The 16171-nt window shown below is 53.2% G+C and overlaps 1 protein-coding gene across 2 annotated transcripts in view; it reads left to right on the plus strand.

The window, feature by feature from the left end:
• Window positions 1-16171, plus strand: part of LINGO1 (leucine rich repeat and Ig domain containing 1) — a 169601-nt gene that overhangs the window by 70773 nt on the left and 82657 nt on the right. The gene's annotated exons all lie outside the window — the stretch shown is intronic.

The following is a 16171-nucleotide window of genomic DNA, read 5'->3' on the forward strand; positions in this document are numbered from 1 at the left end:
CTCGGCTGGGGCTGGCTCTGCTCTGCTCCTCTCCTCGCTGCCCCGTTTACCTCTGCTATATTTACATGTCTATTTTATGATTTCAATTTTTAATGCTTTTGCTCTTTGAAGATGCTTAATGCTTTGGAGTGGAACATTTTCTTCTGAGTCCTGAGTGCCAGTTGAGGACACACCAATAAATCAACTAATAACTGGAACCTCATTTTCTGCTCCTGTGGCTGCGAGTTAACTCTCCCTGTGCTGCCTCGGCTCTCCTGGTGCCTCCCCATCTCCCTGGGCAGGACCTGGCTCCCGCAGGCAGGATGGGCTCTGTCACTGTGCCTGGGTGCCAGGCAGGTGTTGCTTGTGCTGGGTGTACACAGCATCTGCATGCTGCTGTGCCGGCTCTGAACATCCCTTGGCTGGGCGGTGTCAAGCCTCTGGGGTTCCCATGCTGGGCTGTTTCTTAAGTGATGGTTTCCAGCTGCTACGTTCTTCCCGCTGCCGTCATCACCATCCCTAATGCCCTGTCGCTGGATGGCCAGCAGAGCTGCAGAGATTAGCAAGGCTGCCTGTGGAGAAGCGGGGGACATGGTGGATGGGTCTGGCAGGTCACTGAGCAAGACCCAGCCTGTTCCCAAACCCTCGGCAACTCCTCAGACTGGAACAGCCAAGTGCCAGCTTCGTGGCTTTGCGATGCCGCCAAATCCAGACCCTCTAGCTGAGCTCTGCAGGAATGACATCCAGAGAAAGCCTCTTCCCTGCTGCTTGCACAGGTGCTCCAGAGCCTGGCAACTTGTGGCAGAACTGGAGGAATCCCTCAGGAAGGCATCCCATCTCTGTTTCACTGGCAGCTGGAGCAGATGAATCTCCAGCGCAGGAGAACGTGCTCTGTGCTACGAGTCTAACAGAAAGTGGCAGATCTTGGGTAAATCTTCTTTCCAGCTCTTCACCCTAGCCCATAAGGGATGAAGAGTTTCCACACTGCTGCCTTCATTTGTCCAACTCTATTTACTGTTCTCATTCATATCAATACCATCTAATACTTTAAAGAAGCATCTGCTTTTACCGTCTCCTGTAGCAGCGAGTGCTGCAGGTTGCTCGCAGGGCATCCGTGCTTCCCCTCCACGCTTGCAGACCTGCGTGCTTGAAGATTCAGGTGCTACCCCTGCTCTCCAGATACCTTCCCCGAGACAGGCTGCCGGGTTTACCTTGCTGTAGTACTTTATTGCTTGTTGAATTATGAAAGCGCTGCTTGCATCACCTGGCAGGCAGCCACGGCGCTGCCTCTCAGCTGCTCTTTAACTTCTGACTCAAAGGTGGTGACTGCATTAGCCTCTGCTCCTCTACATTTGGAGCCGGGCTGTGTCTGTGGGCTGCGCTGATGTGGCGTGGCCCGAGCAGTGCCGAAAGGCACGTGCTGGGCAGGGGTGCAGGCAGGGTGGACCCCCGAGCCAGCAGGACATGGGGGCTGAGACACTGTGTGTGAGCCCCACGGGCAGGGGGGCTCGGCACCCCCATGCCCTGGTTCCCTGCCAGTGGTGGCAGAGGCACCCCTGTCTCTCCGCACCCTGACACCAACCCGGTGCCTTTGGCACTGCTGCCCCGGTGGGGAGAGCTGGGCTTCGCGAGGCTCCACGGCTGCCTAACAAAGTGCTGGAGCATCGTTAAATGGTCCCTGGGACGGGCACATCTCCCCTGGTACCATTCCACCACTGCAGAAATACAGAGCCGTACAGTAATAACACGAGGCCATGGCTATGCTATTCCCCCAATGTGGGTTTTTGTTTGTTTGTTTTTTAAACAAGCTTCTCTTTAGTGCTGTGATTTTTTGCTCCCGGGGGCTGGAGCCCTGCAAATACATCTGGCTCTCTGCAGGGGCTGGGGCTCGGCTGCAGGTGCCTGGTGGCAGCAGGGGACTGGGCTCAGCCAAGGTTTGATTCTCACTTTTGCTGTCAGAAGTGATTTGTCCCCAGGGAGCCCTCCCAGTGTTTGGCTTGGAGCAGCCTGGCCCCTGGCCAGCTCGGTTTTGGCAAGTCAGGAGTGCCCAGGGCTGGCTGGCAGAGCTGCTCCAGTGCCTGGCTAATGGCCCAGGCTGCCCATCGCCATCTCCATCACTCCCAGTGAGCGCTGGGGAGAGGATGGGGAAGGGAACAGGGCCCTTCTCCTTTCAGCCTCGTGCTCGATTGCGCTCCAATGGCCCACGTTGTGTTTATCCATAATTATAATGGGGTGACATGGTTACAGTTTCCAAACCCATATGCAAATGCTTAATAACCCGGGGGAAAGTTTTCCTGCTCATTAAGCGGTTCAGGCAGGAGCTGTTCCACCTCTACCCCTTCCTCTGGTCCTGCGCAAGCCAAGTGTGAGGAAGCATCTCAAAGCCGCAGCCTGGTCCACTCTCTGCTGGGGACCTGACACTGGAGGGACCACCACCTCCATCCCCTGCATCTTTGGTCAGGCAGATCTGTGCACCTGCACTCTGGAAATCCGGGAAATCCAGGTTATCAGGGGTAAAATTTTCCAATGGAAAATGCATTTTTTTTTTAATCAGGCTACAGGACCAGTGTGTAGCCATAAAGCAAACATTCAGGTGTGAGCGTACTGAAGCAAATTGTTCTGGCTTCTGTCTGTTGACAGTGTCCAGGAAATTCAAATGTATCTCTTTGATTTGACATGTTTTGACTTTTATGTTTTAATTTAATATCCAGGTTATATTTAACTTTTTATTATGGTTCGTATTTGAGAAATGAAATACCTTTTGCCTTACTGCAGCAAAATGCCTGAATGCTTCCCGGCAAAATGCAAAGGCTTGGGTTTTTCCTGAGTCCTGTTCTGTGGGTGATTTTGATTCATTGAGTTCAGTGCAAAACAAAACTTTTCATTTAGGAAACTCGCACAGACCAGATAGTGGAGTTCCTGACAAATTCACAGCTTTTTGGTTGCGTGCACCCTGCAAAGGGGCACCTGAGCCCTGGAGCAGGTTCGGGGGTCTGGGGAAGCCACGTGTGCCCTAGTGGTGTTTAGAGGTGCTGCTGAGATAACACAGAGAAAGATTCATGGCTTTGATCTGACTGCCTGTGGATGGAGGTGCCTTTGGAGGACCGTGTCCTGCACTGGTGTGGGTACGTTGCTGGAGAGGGTGCCTGGGAGGTGGTGGCACATCCCTCTGGTAAGATGCCATGCAAGGCATCCCTTTTCCCTGCCCTGGGGCTGTCAGACCCCTCTGCTCCTGCTGCGACCCTCACAGGACTGGGGGTGCCACAAATCAAAGCCACCTTTGCACCCCCAGCGGACCCACGCTTGAGCAAAAGGAAAGCAGAGCTGCAAGCTGAGCTCGGGGCAACTGAAACGCTGCTGCTGGTGGTGCCTGTTGGCTGCTTGCTTGCGTGTGCATGTGAGCACGTGCGTGTGTTTGTGCACGCATGTAGGGATAAAGCCGCTTGCCAGGCAACTTTTTTAAAAAACAAATGACAGCTTGTTTGTTGCTAGGACTGCAGGGCTGCCTGGCAGAGGCTCCATACCAGAGCTTTGTTTGGAAGATGCTGCCAGCAAATAGCCAAATGCATTTGTATGGTATCAGTCGACAGCATGTTCCTGCCTCCAACTCTGTTAGGGGTGGTGGTGGAAAAAATCACTGATATATGTGTTTCAGCACCAATTATCCAAGCCTCATTTGCTCTAGACTCACAAGACCAAGTCCCATGACATCTATTAATTGCATTAAAAATCTCTCATTATCCTAAATCTCTCATTATCCTAAATCTCCAGGATGGAGAGTTAGAGTTGCTCAGGCCCAGGATTTCGGGAGGGCACGTGCATGTGACAGCATGGGGTGGAGGATGCTCCGTGGTCACAGCAGGGCATGCGCAGCCACCGCTGCCAGCAGGGCCTGAGCCCTTTCAGGCTGGCACCAGCGGTGCGTTTCTCCCAAGCCTCTGCCCCCCGTTTATTCATAGCTGGGTTGTACTTTATACGTGGCCGATCCGTCAGGCAGGATGTGACGGTTGGGCTCGGGGTGGCTCAGCGGTGCCGCTCCCCACAGCCCTTGCGGTGTTGGGCAGCGCGATGCGAGCGCTGCTACTGGTGCTCCGCACCACACGCTGCCAAGCACGAGCCGCTTGCCTCCTCTTTGCCAAATACTTATTGTTCCTGCTTTGAACTTCTGCAAAGCGAGGTTTGCCAAGGCTCCAACATGAATCATTAATTAATTCCTGGAGGGTTGGTTTTTTTGTGGTTTTTTTTTGGTGGTGTTTTGCTTTGATAATTGAAAATGGAGAGGGAGGCACCATAGGTGCAGGAGAGCAGAGGTGTGTTCCGAGTCGTTTCACCATCCCTGATCAGGAGGGTGCTGTGGGTGGCCCTCTTGCCCTGCTCCTTGGGCCGGGCTGTAATTGCTGCCAAATGCTGTCAGCATCCAGCCCCCTGCCCTCAGCCTCTGCCCTCATCCTGCCTGCTGGTCTCCGTGCAAGAAAACATACCCACCTCTGGCTGTGAGCACCCTTCTCCCCTTGTCCTCCTCCTCCTGCACCCTGTGGCATAGCAGGGTCTCCTCTGGCCTCTGCGGTGCCAGGGGTGCCCCTTGCCCAGCATCTCGCTCAACGCAGGAGCCCCGAGGCTGAGCAGTGGTGGGGAATTGCTTTGCTTTCTTTGGAAGCGTTGCTCCCTGCGGGGGTCTCTGGCAGTGCTGGTGGAGGCAGAAAGCGCAGCAGGGCACCAAGAAAAGACTTGGAAAGGAAAAGGACAGAAAGATCTCATTAAAAGAGAAAAATACATTTGCATTTATTGGGGCAGCCGTGGGATTGTGGGCAGTAAGGTCTTGCCCGGAGGCTGAAAACCCAACTTCTTGTATGCCACATGCTCCAGCCCCCACCGTCGGGATGGCTCCCGCTGCACTCTCCGCAGCGCCCGCGTTGGACTGGGGACCCCCCGGTGTGTCGGTCTCCTGGTGCTGAGGAGGGGGACCGGCCTCGGCGGCGGGCAGTGGGAGGGCAGGACAGCATGCCCTGTGCCCGCGGCCCAGCGCGTTTATGATAACGCCCAGCACCCTGAGCCTCTGGGAGCTCTTGCCATTTTCACTGTCTTGCTGGTTTAATAACTTGTTCCTTATTGACATTTTTATTCCGAACACAGGGAAAATGCCAGGACAGTAATTGCAGTACATGTAAAGCGAGGCACTCTGCCATATCCTCCAGATTATCTCCTTCCCCCTTGCCCCAGCTCGGAAGGCCCTGGTGGAAACGAGTGGGCTGGAGGGTGGGATACAGGGACCCATGCATGCCGTGGCGGGGTGGGATGTGGGCACCATCCACTCCTCCATGGTGACTCGCAGGGCAGCGGTAGGGCTGGGAGTAACACCAGGTCTAATTGCTGTGCTAACAGCTAGACCCGCTGCCTCCAGGAACACTTACATCTGCAGATAGCTTGTGGTTTTTAATACCATCAGAAATCCCTCTTGCTCTCATGTTTACCAGCATGCAATCACAACCCCTTGATGTCTGCATAACAGCCTTCCATCTCCTGGTTCCCTGCAAAGAGTGACAGAGCTATAACAATCTGGAAAGAGGCAAACAAGAAGCAAAACCCCACTGGAATCCAGGGAAAAATCTGTGTCCTGCAGGATGTAAATACAAAATAGAAATGCTCTTCCCTCCCTCCACCCCCAAAATATTCGATAAGCAGATAATGTAGGAAGAGTGTAAATTTGCAAGGACACAGTAGCCACCTTTTTCATGCAATAAGCCAGAAAATGTTTGCTGCATGAGCAGAGCAGAAGCTGTAATGTAAAATGATAGTGCTGGGGAGCCATCTGCTTATTGACTGAAGTCTGGAGCATGGGCTTTCTGCTACAGTGTCTTACATGGATGTGTGTGCATGCGTGTGTGCCAGGGATGCATACTGAAGGCAGACTGACTGCGTGATCCCTGGTGCCCAGGGGGCCGTTTGCTCGTGCCTGGGCACACGAGCATGTGCAAGCTTGCAGGTAGGGCCGTCCTGTGCAGCACGGCACAGCCCGCTCAGTGGAGGCACCGATGTGCTTTGGCAGCCTGTCCATGCCCTGCGTGCTTGTGCAGCCTCCCTGTCCGCGCTTGGCTCTTTCTCTTGTCATCCTGACACGTTTCTCCTCCAGCCTTCCTCAACCAGCCAAGCCTCTGAGCCCGACCAGTGTTTGTTGTCACCTTCTGTGATCTGATTGTTAACAAGAAAGCGCTGTGGTTTTCCTAAATTGCCCTGTCACTCACAGCGAGTGAGGGACACTATCCGTGCGTGGCGCTGGGGCTGGTGCAGAGCTGCAGGCTCTGGGAGAGCTGCTTTCCCCGGCGTTCGGGTGTTTGTATGGGTGGGCTGCACTTCGCCAGGGCTCCCGATTTAGCTTGGAGAAACCTTGGGCTGTTGTTGGGTTACGCTGGGCCAGGCTGTGGGGTGCTGGCTGGAGAGGAGGGGGGGCTGGTGAGGGCAGGCACAGGGGATACAGCCGGGGGGTCTCCTCCCCTCACCCCCTGCAACTCACAGCCCTGGTTTTCAAAGCAGGGTGGTAGTAAAGCAAACCTGCAGCAAACAAGCAGACCCATAAGCTTTGGGGCTCTTAGGATGACTTTGCAGCAGTGTACGGTGAGAGGGAGATTACAGTGGCACAGCACCGGCGTGTTGGAGGGCTCAGCGCAGACCTTTCATGGATTTGCATCTGATGAGAGCCGCATGCATCCCGGGCTCCTCCCGCTAAAGCCTCTGAGCCACACCAGCACACGGTTGCCTCTAGTTAAGTGGGGGATTATGCATGTATGAATGGCTGGCATTGAACTCCTAAAGTCTTGAAATCAAATTCTGCCCTGCAGAACGGCGGCACCGCTCCTGCTGAGGTCAGGGGGATTTGTGGCTGCTTGTAAGAGAGCCAAATCTGTCTTTTCTTCCCCTGCTGAAGGTTGTGCCACAGTGCCCTCAGCATCTGGCTAATCCAGCTGGTGCCCTTCACCCATAGGCAGACCCCCGCGTCTCCGGGGCCATGCGGAGCCCCGTGCCGGTGTCCCATGTCACACCACAGGAGCAGCAGGGACCCGGGCTGCCGCATGCGTCCGTGCACCCATCAATGCGACAGCCTGGCTGCAAGAAATCAGCCTGCAAGTCTCCGACACAGTGAATTTGGTCTGTAGTGTTGCATGCCTTTGTTTTGATGACAGGAGTGGTGAAATAACACCCATGGGACAGAAGGGATACCAAAATTAGGATATTGCCCTTTGGAATTATTTCACAGTCAATGTAGCCTTCCTGTCCTCCTGGTGATATTTTACCCAGACATTGCTCAAAGGATCACTGTCTTATATTAATCCATTTCTGTTGATGCACCGAATAAAATGCTGTATTCCCCCTAGCACTCCCGCTGTCCGTTTTGTTTCCAAGCGGCAAGCTGCCACCGTCCACGGGCAGCCGTGTTTGTCTGCTGCCATGAATTATGACTGGCAATTGCAGAGCAGGAACGGGGTACGGATCCATTCAGTCTTCGCTCTCTCCCGAGCTGCTGTTGTATTATTGATAACCCAGCACTGAGTGATTATTACTTATATAAATTTATTTTAATTTCTTATGATTGCTGCTGTGATTAAATTATGTGCCAGGTTGTATGTATCCTGGCAGTGATTAGGTGCTACAAGCTGTGGCAGAGTTGACGTACAGGGCCTGGCTTAGTGAGACTGACAGATGAGGCACAGCTGGTTTGCCCCACGCAGGATCTCGGCACGTGCATTGTTTGATCGCAGTTCCGTGGGGCTGGGTCCTGGCCCTGAGCTCAGTGCGCTGCAATGGTTTTGGGTGTGCGAACGTGGCGTATTTCCCAGCAGAGCTGTATCCCAGTAGCACATGGCAGGTCCCGATGGGAATTGGCTCGGCTCAGTTGCCGTTGGCAGACCTGCAGGGTTGTCCCCGTGCCCTGGGATTGCGGGGTCCAAGCTGGGCATGGTGAGTGGCTTCGCTTGGGTGGCCGGAACCAAATCCAAACTGTTCTATCGCGGCTTGTTTCCAACCTGTCCGATCTTCCGTAGAATGATGAACTTTGGGCTGGACTTGTAAAGGTATTCAGGCACCTAAAGATAGAGAGAGAAGCTGAGAAAGATTAGGTGTCTCTGCCCTCTCCCTCTGCCCCTTACACACCCATCCGCATTTTAAATGTCTTTCAATATCTGGCTATTGGGGCCAGGTAAAGCTAATTCTATGAGTAATTCTGTTGATTTAGTTACTCCGGTAAACATTGACAGAATCAGCCCCCCCCCCCCTCCGTTACTCAATAAAAAACACTTCCCAGCAGAAAATACAAACAAATCACTCTTCATATCATAACATTTTAAAATAAAAATATCAATAAGGAGCTAAGTCAAAACTGCATTTTAGATTCAACAGATTATTCAGCAGAAAACGCGAGAACAATGAAGCTCCTCTGAGTATGATAATAAGCACACACAGACGTATTGCTTTTTCAGATCACAAAATCTCAATACCCGAGATCAGTAGAAAACTAAGTAGAAAATGCTTTTTATAGGATTCAAATTCCAATTAAATTAGAGCAGATTATTCAACAAGAAAGCCTACAAAATGAAGTCTCAGTTTATGTATTGGAAAGCAAAATGCAAATATGTTGCTTTCCAGCTCACAGGTTTTCAAACCAAAAGACAAACTTACTTTAAGTAAAAATTATTTCATTCAAATTCTGAGGGAATCGACTCAAGTAACTGATCCTCAACTGAATTATTCAGCTTTTTTATCAACAGACTTATTTCTTCTCTCTTTGTTCTTAATTTGCCTATTCATAAATTCTACCGCTTTGTCAGTCAAAAGAAATACTTTCCAGTAGCTTTGACAAAGCAAAAATTAGCAGGGAAGAGAACTGGCACGTAAATGCTTCACTGCAAAATACTTCCTTGCAACGTAAGATATTTTTCTCTTCCTGGAGCTTTAACACCAGCAGAATCGATGTGATCATCCCAGCTACCCCCCCACCCCCCATGCAGTGCCCACCACAGGGCTTCCACCGAGGCTTTGGGATCCCCAAAGGGGTTTTGGGGCTTTCTGAGGTCCCCAGGCTGGCTCTGCGGTGGCTGGTTTGCACACAGGGTCCACGCTGGTTTGGGTGGGGGGTCCCGGTGCCACCGCTCCACCTGGGGTCCCCACTGGCACCTGCAGGGGAGCAGCTTGGCTTTTAGCAATGCTGCTTCGTGCTGGAAGGTGCAGCAGGGCCGAGGGACGTGCTCTCGGGGGCAGCTCTGCGCCTCCCTTTCCTCTGCTCCTGCACAGCGGTGCCTTCCCCAGCCTGCGTCGCCTGGCTCTGACTGGGAGCCACTGGATCTCATTAAGGGAGCTTGTGTGGGTCGTGGGTGTTTCCAGGGGAAATACCGGTGATCATAAATCTTTCCTTTTGATCTCCAAACATCAGTCTCTGCTGATCTAAAGATGACTCAAAGGTTACAGTAAGAGTTTGAGTCAGAGAGGTAGAACCAGATGAAAATCTTAGTTCTGTAATTCTATTAGGCATCGGGAAATATTTTAACAGGGGGCTTAAATATATCTTTAAACACAGAACTTAAAAAGAAGGAAGGGATTTGTTCAACTGACACACCGGAGGAATTGTAGGACCTTAGAAACAATTTGTAAAGCCTCATTAAATAGGAGAAGGCTCTGTGAACCCGTCCAGCTTTCCCGAAGAACTTTGAACCTTCCTCCTCCGCCGGTCTGCAGCCGCTTGCCGCCGTAACCTGCCTACAGGCACCGCAAGCCACCCAGCTGCATCTTGGGACCCTGGGAGCGTGATGTGGGGTGGTGAACGCAGTCAGGGTTGGGGTCCCTCCTTGTCATCGCTTCTGATTTTCCCGGTTTCTCCAGGCGCTAGGCGGGCCGTGAGGCTGGTGTTAGTGGAAGGAGTGGAAAGGGCAGTGGATGCCTGGGGTTTGGGGTGGGATGTTGGGGGTGAGATGTGGTCATCTTTCTGCTCTGGAATTGTTACCTCGTGTCTCTGTTGCAAAATGTCTTCTTGTCCTCATCTCCTTGGTTTGAGACGCCAAAGAGAAACTGTGACGCTGTTGCCGTTTTCCCTTCCCTGGAGAGCAGGCTGGGGAGGACCCAGAGGGGCTGCAGGGGGTGGCGGTGGCTGCCAGAGAAGCACTAACAGGGGGTGACAGCTTGGACTCGCCATCCTGACGCCCTGCCATGGCGTGCTGTGGTCGGGGCACGCTCTGTGGGCTGCTCATGGGGAGGTGTCACCCAGGCCTGGCCGGCCCCACCGCTCAGCATGCTGCACAGTTTTGCCTCCTGGGATGTGAGAGGGACGCTGGAGATTTTGGCAGCACCCCAGAGAGCAGCTGGGGGGTTTTGGCACCCGGGAGGCTATTGAAGATGGCTTATGTGTTTGAGAGCCACTTGGATACATCCGTGCTGAGAAGGGAAGGTCCCTCCACCTTTCTTCTCCATCGTTTCTTGTGTGGGGGTGAGGGTTCCTCACCCTTTGGTGCTCCAGCTGCGAGTGAGACTCCCTGTGCAAGGAGCCTTGGGAATGTCACCCCTTGGGCACAGCTCCAGGCCTCTCCTAGCAGTTTCCCAGCCTTGTGACGATGTTTTCCAGTGGGCTGGCAAGGCGACCTTGCCCTGCTGTGCCGTGGGGACCTCAGGGTGTGTGGTGGGGAACAGAGCCAGCGGTGATGCTTCTCTCATGGCGCAAGCAGACCTTGCAGTCACTGCTGCTGTGTAACACTGTCTTTGTGCTGCCCAAGGCTTGTTCTGTCTGGTGGCAGAGCTGCACGGGAGCATCCAAGACTAACAAATTCCCTGGGGAGAAGAATGTGGATTTGGGGGAGAAAGGCTCTCATCACCCTCCTTCCAGGTGTTAATGGCCAGCTGACATGGGGAGGTTGGCAGCAGAATGAAACCCCAACCTATATCCTTTTCCCGGCGTGAGCTGTGCTTTCTGCCTGGGGGGGGAACTGTCACAGGTGCCACCGGGCAGAGGGGCTGAGGTCCCCCCAGTGTGTGGCTCAGCGATGCTTTGTCAGACCCTCAGAGCCGACTGAGCCAGTGGCTTTTAGGTCCTGCCTTGGACACAGCAAGGACGCAACTCAACTTTTGCTGGAAGGGAGGGACAAAGCACAGGGCAGGGGCTGCCCATGCTCTGGGGGAGCTGGGCAGGCAGAGACAGAGAGGGAGGGAGAAGAAAAGGGAGGGGAGATAAACAGAGAGGGATGCAGGGTGGCAGAGGGCTGTTCCCTCCATCTCATTTCCCATTAAGGTGATTTGAAGAGCCCACAGTTTCCCCTCCTTGTAAACGGTAACAGCTTTCTGCAGAGCTCTCTGCTCTACCAGGAGGGAATGAGAAAGCAATGTCAAATACATGTTTGAAATGTCAACAGAAGGGCCCTGCAAGATTGACTGCAGTCTCGTGAAATATTTAATTCTTTCTCTCCCTATGAAGAGAGACGTTATTCTGGATGAAAGATTTATGCAGGGGGAGGAGGGCAAGGAAGGAGGGAAGAGAGAGGGGGAAGGAGCGTGCTGGGGGAAGGAGAGGACCGGCTGGCTCCCCCTCTCACTGCTACCCCTAACGGGGTGCCCGTTCGATCTGCCTGCCTATTACTCATTGCTGGAAATGTTGGATGTTGCTTCATTATCTCAGCCTCATTTATTCCTATCAGCATCTTTTCCCTTTCTGCTGCCTTTATCTTCGCCCAGATGTCTATCGCAAAGTGCGTGCCCACCTGCACACCAGCCGCGGAGCCCCAGACTGCCCTGGCACAGCCACCCCAAAGCGCAGGTACCAGGTGCTGGGGACACGAGTGACAACGCGGGGCCCTGGGTGGCACATCCGCGGAGAAGCTGTCAATGCCAGATGGTGGCAGAGGGGTGTCCTATTGATCGGGATGCCCTTTTTCCAGGCCTGCAGGTTTTATGCTGCCCGATGGAGAAGTCTTGCTTTCCCATGTCGGGTGCCAGTGTGTGATGCTGCAGATCTGGGGGGACACAAGCGCAGCCCGCGGGGCTGAGGGGGACGAGGAGGGCAGAGGAAGCATTCCCCTCATCCACTCCCTGCCTAGCACTGTCACCTGCTCTGTGCCCAAAGGCTTGCTGCCTGTTCACCTCCTTGGGGTTCGTTCATTGCACGGAGCCCGTGAACAGCCAGAGAGAGGGATCCCGTCCCCTTGGCAGCTTGCGCTGTAACCTGCCTCCTGCCCTGTGTGCCACCAGCTCCCTACGGTGGTGGCTGAGCCGATGGGTCTTCCTGGCTCGCCCCGGGTGGCAGGGCTGGCACCGGGACGGGGAGTGCGGTGGGTGGCTGCGGCCGTGCTCACCCGGAACCTCCCGGGCAGTGGAGCTTAGCGGAGGCCGCTGGCATCTGTTGTAATGTCAATAACCCAGCTGAGGTCGTGTTAGTGAGACCAGCGGCGGAGAAAGCATCTCCCTGCCCCTGCAGTTCTTCAGATAGAAAAGAAACCAGTTCCCACCAGCAACAGGAACAGAGACGTAAAATTCCAACAGCAGTAAAAAAAAAAATATCTCAAAAAAAACCCCAGCCCTTTTGATTGCACTGAATAGGGTTTTTTTAAAAATAATTTCAAAACATTTTGATAGTTGCTTTTCATTTCTAGTTCTTTTTGCAAAACTATAAATTACCTTAGATTTATTAACCTAAAAAATGATTTTCTTTCATTTCAAATGTGTCAAAAATGGGACATTTTGACCTTCTGAGCCTTTTTCCAGAATTTTTGTGAAATGGGTAATTTGTCACAATTGATCCTTTTTTGGGAGGCTTTGAATTTCAACAAACTGGTATTTACTGATGAAAACACATTTGGTTGACAAATTCCCAAAGCAGCTCTATTCAGGCAGTGGCTGTGATTTCGGGTTTCCAGAGCAGAGCGGAGAAAAGTTTTGGTGTGTGATTAGGGGCTTTCGCACCCCGGGTGGGGACACGTCCTGAGAGCGGGTGCATCTCGGGCAGCTGCAGCCCTCTGCGCCCACCTAGCGCAGGTCCAAGGCAGAGACCTGGAGCTGAAAAGGGCAGTAGTGTCCCCTCTGGAGTCCCCTGGGCCACCCGTGTCCCCCCCGTGCTCTGCGTAGCTGGCTCCGTGCAGGGCAGAGCAGCTGAGAAACCTGTGGCTCCCCTGGCACCTCCCGCTGAAACCACACGCGCTGGCATCATGGCATCCAAGCTGATGCACTCGCTGCAGCGTTAAACCTTGATAAATGCCTTTAATATTTAATTGGTCTTTAAAAAACATAAATAGGCAGGATATTGAATGCCACTCCTCAGGCGGAATAAGGCAAGGAATGTATGTTACCCAGCGACTGGTGGCGTCATCCATTTCGTGTGGTTTGAAACCAAGGGCTTGGGAAATGTTTCTGTTTCTTCTGCAAGCTGACAGGCGCAGGAAGCACCAGTGCCAGGGAGAGCCCCTTCCCTTCCCCCCCCCGCCCCACAGCCCCGTGCAGCAATCGCATCCGCTCAGGATTTGCCTGCAAATTCCCACCTCCAGCTGTGCCAGGTTCTCCAAGGACTTCAGCTCCAGCCCCACACATCCTGGTGTGAGTCCATCCCTTGGAAAGATGATTCCACTGCCCCACTGGGTCACGAGATCACGACCCAGAGCTTAGGCCTGGCTTTTGCTAAGGGCAGGTTATGGGCTATAAAGCAGATGTATGGGCAGATTACCCTTGGGAAAACTAAAACAAACGAACAAAAAAGCCCCGACTCAAACATCTTCTGAGGTTCACAGGAAGTTCAACTGATGTGCTGAGGGAAAAATTAGGTTTATTAGGGAAGCTGGGGTTCAGTCATTCCCTGCTAACCACCCAAGCCAGCAATCTTCGCAGAGGAGGTGGGAGTAATGCAAAGAGCATCCTCCCCTGCCATCACCAGCAGCCTCGTCCGACTCCTTCAGCACTGCCAGCAAAAGTGGTGGGTGAACCTCTACGCATCTAAAGGCTGATTTTTCAATCAGATGAGCACTTAAGCCTCCCAGAGTTCAGGTACTTGTCTCTCTGCTGCCACTCCTGCCTCTTCAGCATGAAGAAGTGGGCTGGAGATCCCAAGAGAACAAGCTTTGCTATGAAGTTGCTAGTGCCTGGGGCTCACGGGTTGGGGGTGGCACTAAAATATCCACTCTTTGAGCTTGGCTCCCGGTTGTTCAGCCACAGCAGTGTCTCAGCCACCGTCAGCTTCTTCTAAATACAGAGAAATGCTGCAGGCCCTCGGCAGCAGCACCGGGGAGCTGCTGCTAAACGCACAGGAATAATGATCCCGCTGCTGGGCAGCCCTGGAAGAGCAGAGATGTCGGGAGGGAGTGGAAGCAGCAGCAGCAGCAGCAGCAATAATAAACAAGGAGTGATCTGGTGGGGAAAGGCTTGATCTGAGGGCTGGGTGACAGGTCTGCCGGGGCTTTTCCTGAGAGAGGGACCTGGGACTCATTGGAGGGAAGAGGCAGGAGCAGCTTACACTCACCCGCACAGCATTCAACCCACCGCAGCCGTGCGGTTGTGCGCAGCGGGGAGATCCCTGTGCGGGCAAAGCCTTCTGCTCTTCCTCTCTCCAGATGGAGCAGGCGGGGGTGGCATGCAAGTCTGGATCAGGCAGATCTCGCAGCCGTGCCGTGCTGTGCAGGCAGTCCCTGCCTGCCCTCTCCCTGCTGCCTGCCCGGCACCGAGCCGGCTGCCACCCTGCGCCCACTGGCAGAGCGGTGTTTCCCACCCGGACCAGGAGCGGTGTCCTGTGGGACCCACTACACACATGCTAGTCCTTCTCTCAAGCAGCTCCTCAAAACCCACCCAAAGCAACATGGAAGAAGCCACTGCAGTCCTGCAGGAGCTGGCAGCGTCCAACTCTCTGCCTTTTGTTTTCTCTCTTTTCTTCCCTCCTTCCTTCACTTTTACTGTCCGTCCTCTGCAGAACCAAAACATTTTGGAGACTCTGCACTCTGTGCTAGCCTATTATTCACAGAACCTCCTATCTCCCTGCTTCAGGATGCTGCCTGGATCCGACCAATTACCAGCTCCCTTGATGTATAACACCATAAAACCCTTAACCTCATTATAGAAAATTTCTTTTGAATGGCCTTTAAAAACCATCTCATTACACAGGAAGAACTGTAATTACCTTTAACAAGACAGAGATATTGTGTGAGCGAGTGTGTTTGGGCTGTCAAAACAGCAGCAGTGGGAGTTCATCTCCAGCCAGTTTCACCACAAGGGCAAACACCTTGTAATTCCCCCCTGTGCCCCGCTCTTCATCCCAGCCCTCCTCCTGCCCCTCACTCCTCCCTTCTCCACACTTTTGCCAGGCAAACACGATGCCTTGCTTGGCTCTGCTTTCCAGATAAAGCCCATCTTCCCCAGATCTCGTCTCTTAACGATCCTGGTGTGAGCAAAGGTCTTGCTAAGCCCGTCCCTGCTCTGGGATCACACGTGGCTGATGCTGTCCCGGGGCCGCTGGGTCCCTGGGCTGAGCGTTGGGCTTGGCCAAGCAGAGCCAAGAAGGAGGTGACAATGTGGCTCCTGGGACTTGCCATTACCACGGCCTTGTGGTGCTGGGGCTGCAGGGATGACACCTCTCCTAAGCAAGGCCACCTGGGCTGAACGGGGAGGGCTGAGTGCCAGTTTGCCTTCGCTGCCTTCCAGGAAAGTAGAAAAATGGCTTTTTGTAGGGCAAAACTGCTGTCTCTGCTCCTTCCAGCTTTGGCTTCTGTTGACCTGGAGGGCAGGGGTCTGCCCCAGCAGCCCGTCGGGATTTGGCTCTTCGCTGCCGTGTTACAGCTCATCCTCGGAGGGGGACCGGAGGGGTTAAGTTGTTTTCCTTTCTTCGTGCATGTGACTCAAAAGAAGATATTTTTTTCCAAACAAAAAATTTTCCATCCCATCTGTCACTAATGTCAATGCACTCCTTTGCCCAGATCCAGTTTTTTAAAAAAAAACACCAAAAAATCTAACATTATTTTAGAAAAATCTCAGCACACGTTGCCAGGGCTGTGATATATTCCATTTCTCAGAAAGTAGCTGTTGCAGTTTTTAACCCTTTGTGTTCATCCCGAGGAGCTCTGCAGCCCTCGCCGAGCGGCTCTGCCCTTCCTCCCTGCTCTCCCCTGTGGTGTTTCTGGCTGTTGCCTCTTTATTTCTGTCCTTTATTATTCCCACCACCGGGCTGGGGTCTTTTTTGGGTGTGTTTTTATAT

This window comes from Falco rusticolus, chromosome 7, assembly GCF_015220075.1.
Source record: "Falco rusticolus isolate bFalRus1 chromosome 7, bFalRus1.pri, whole genome shotgun sequence".
Lineage (NCBI taxonomy): Eukaryota > Metazoa > Chordata > Aves > Falconiformes > Falconidae > Falco > Falco rusticolus.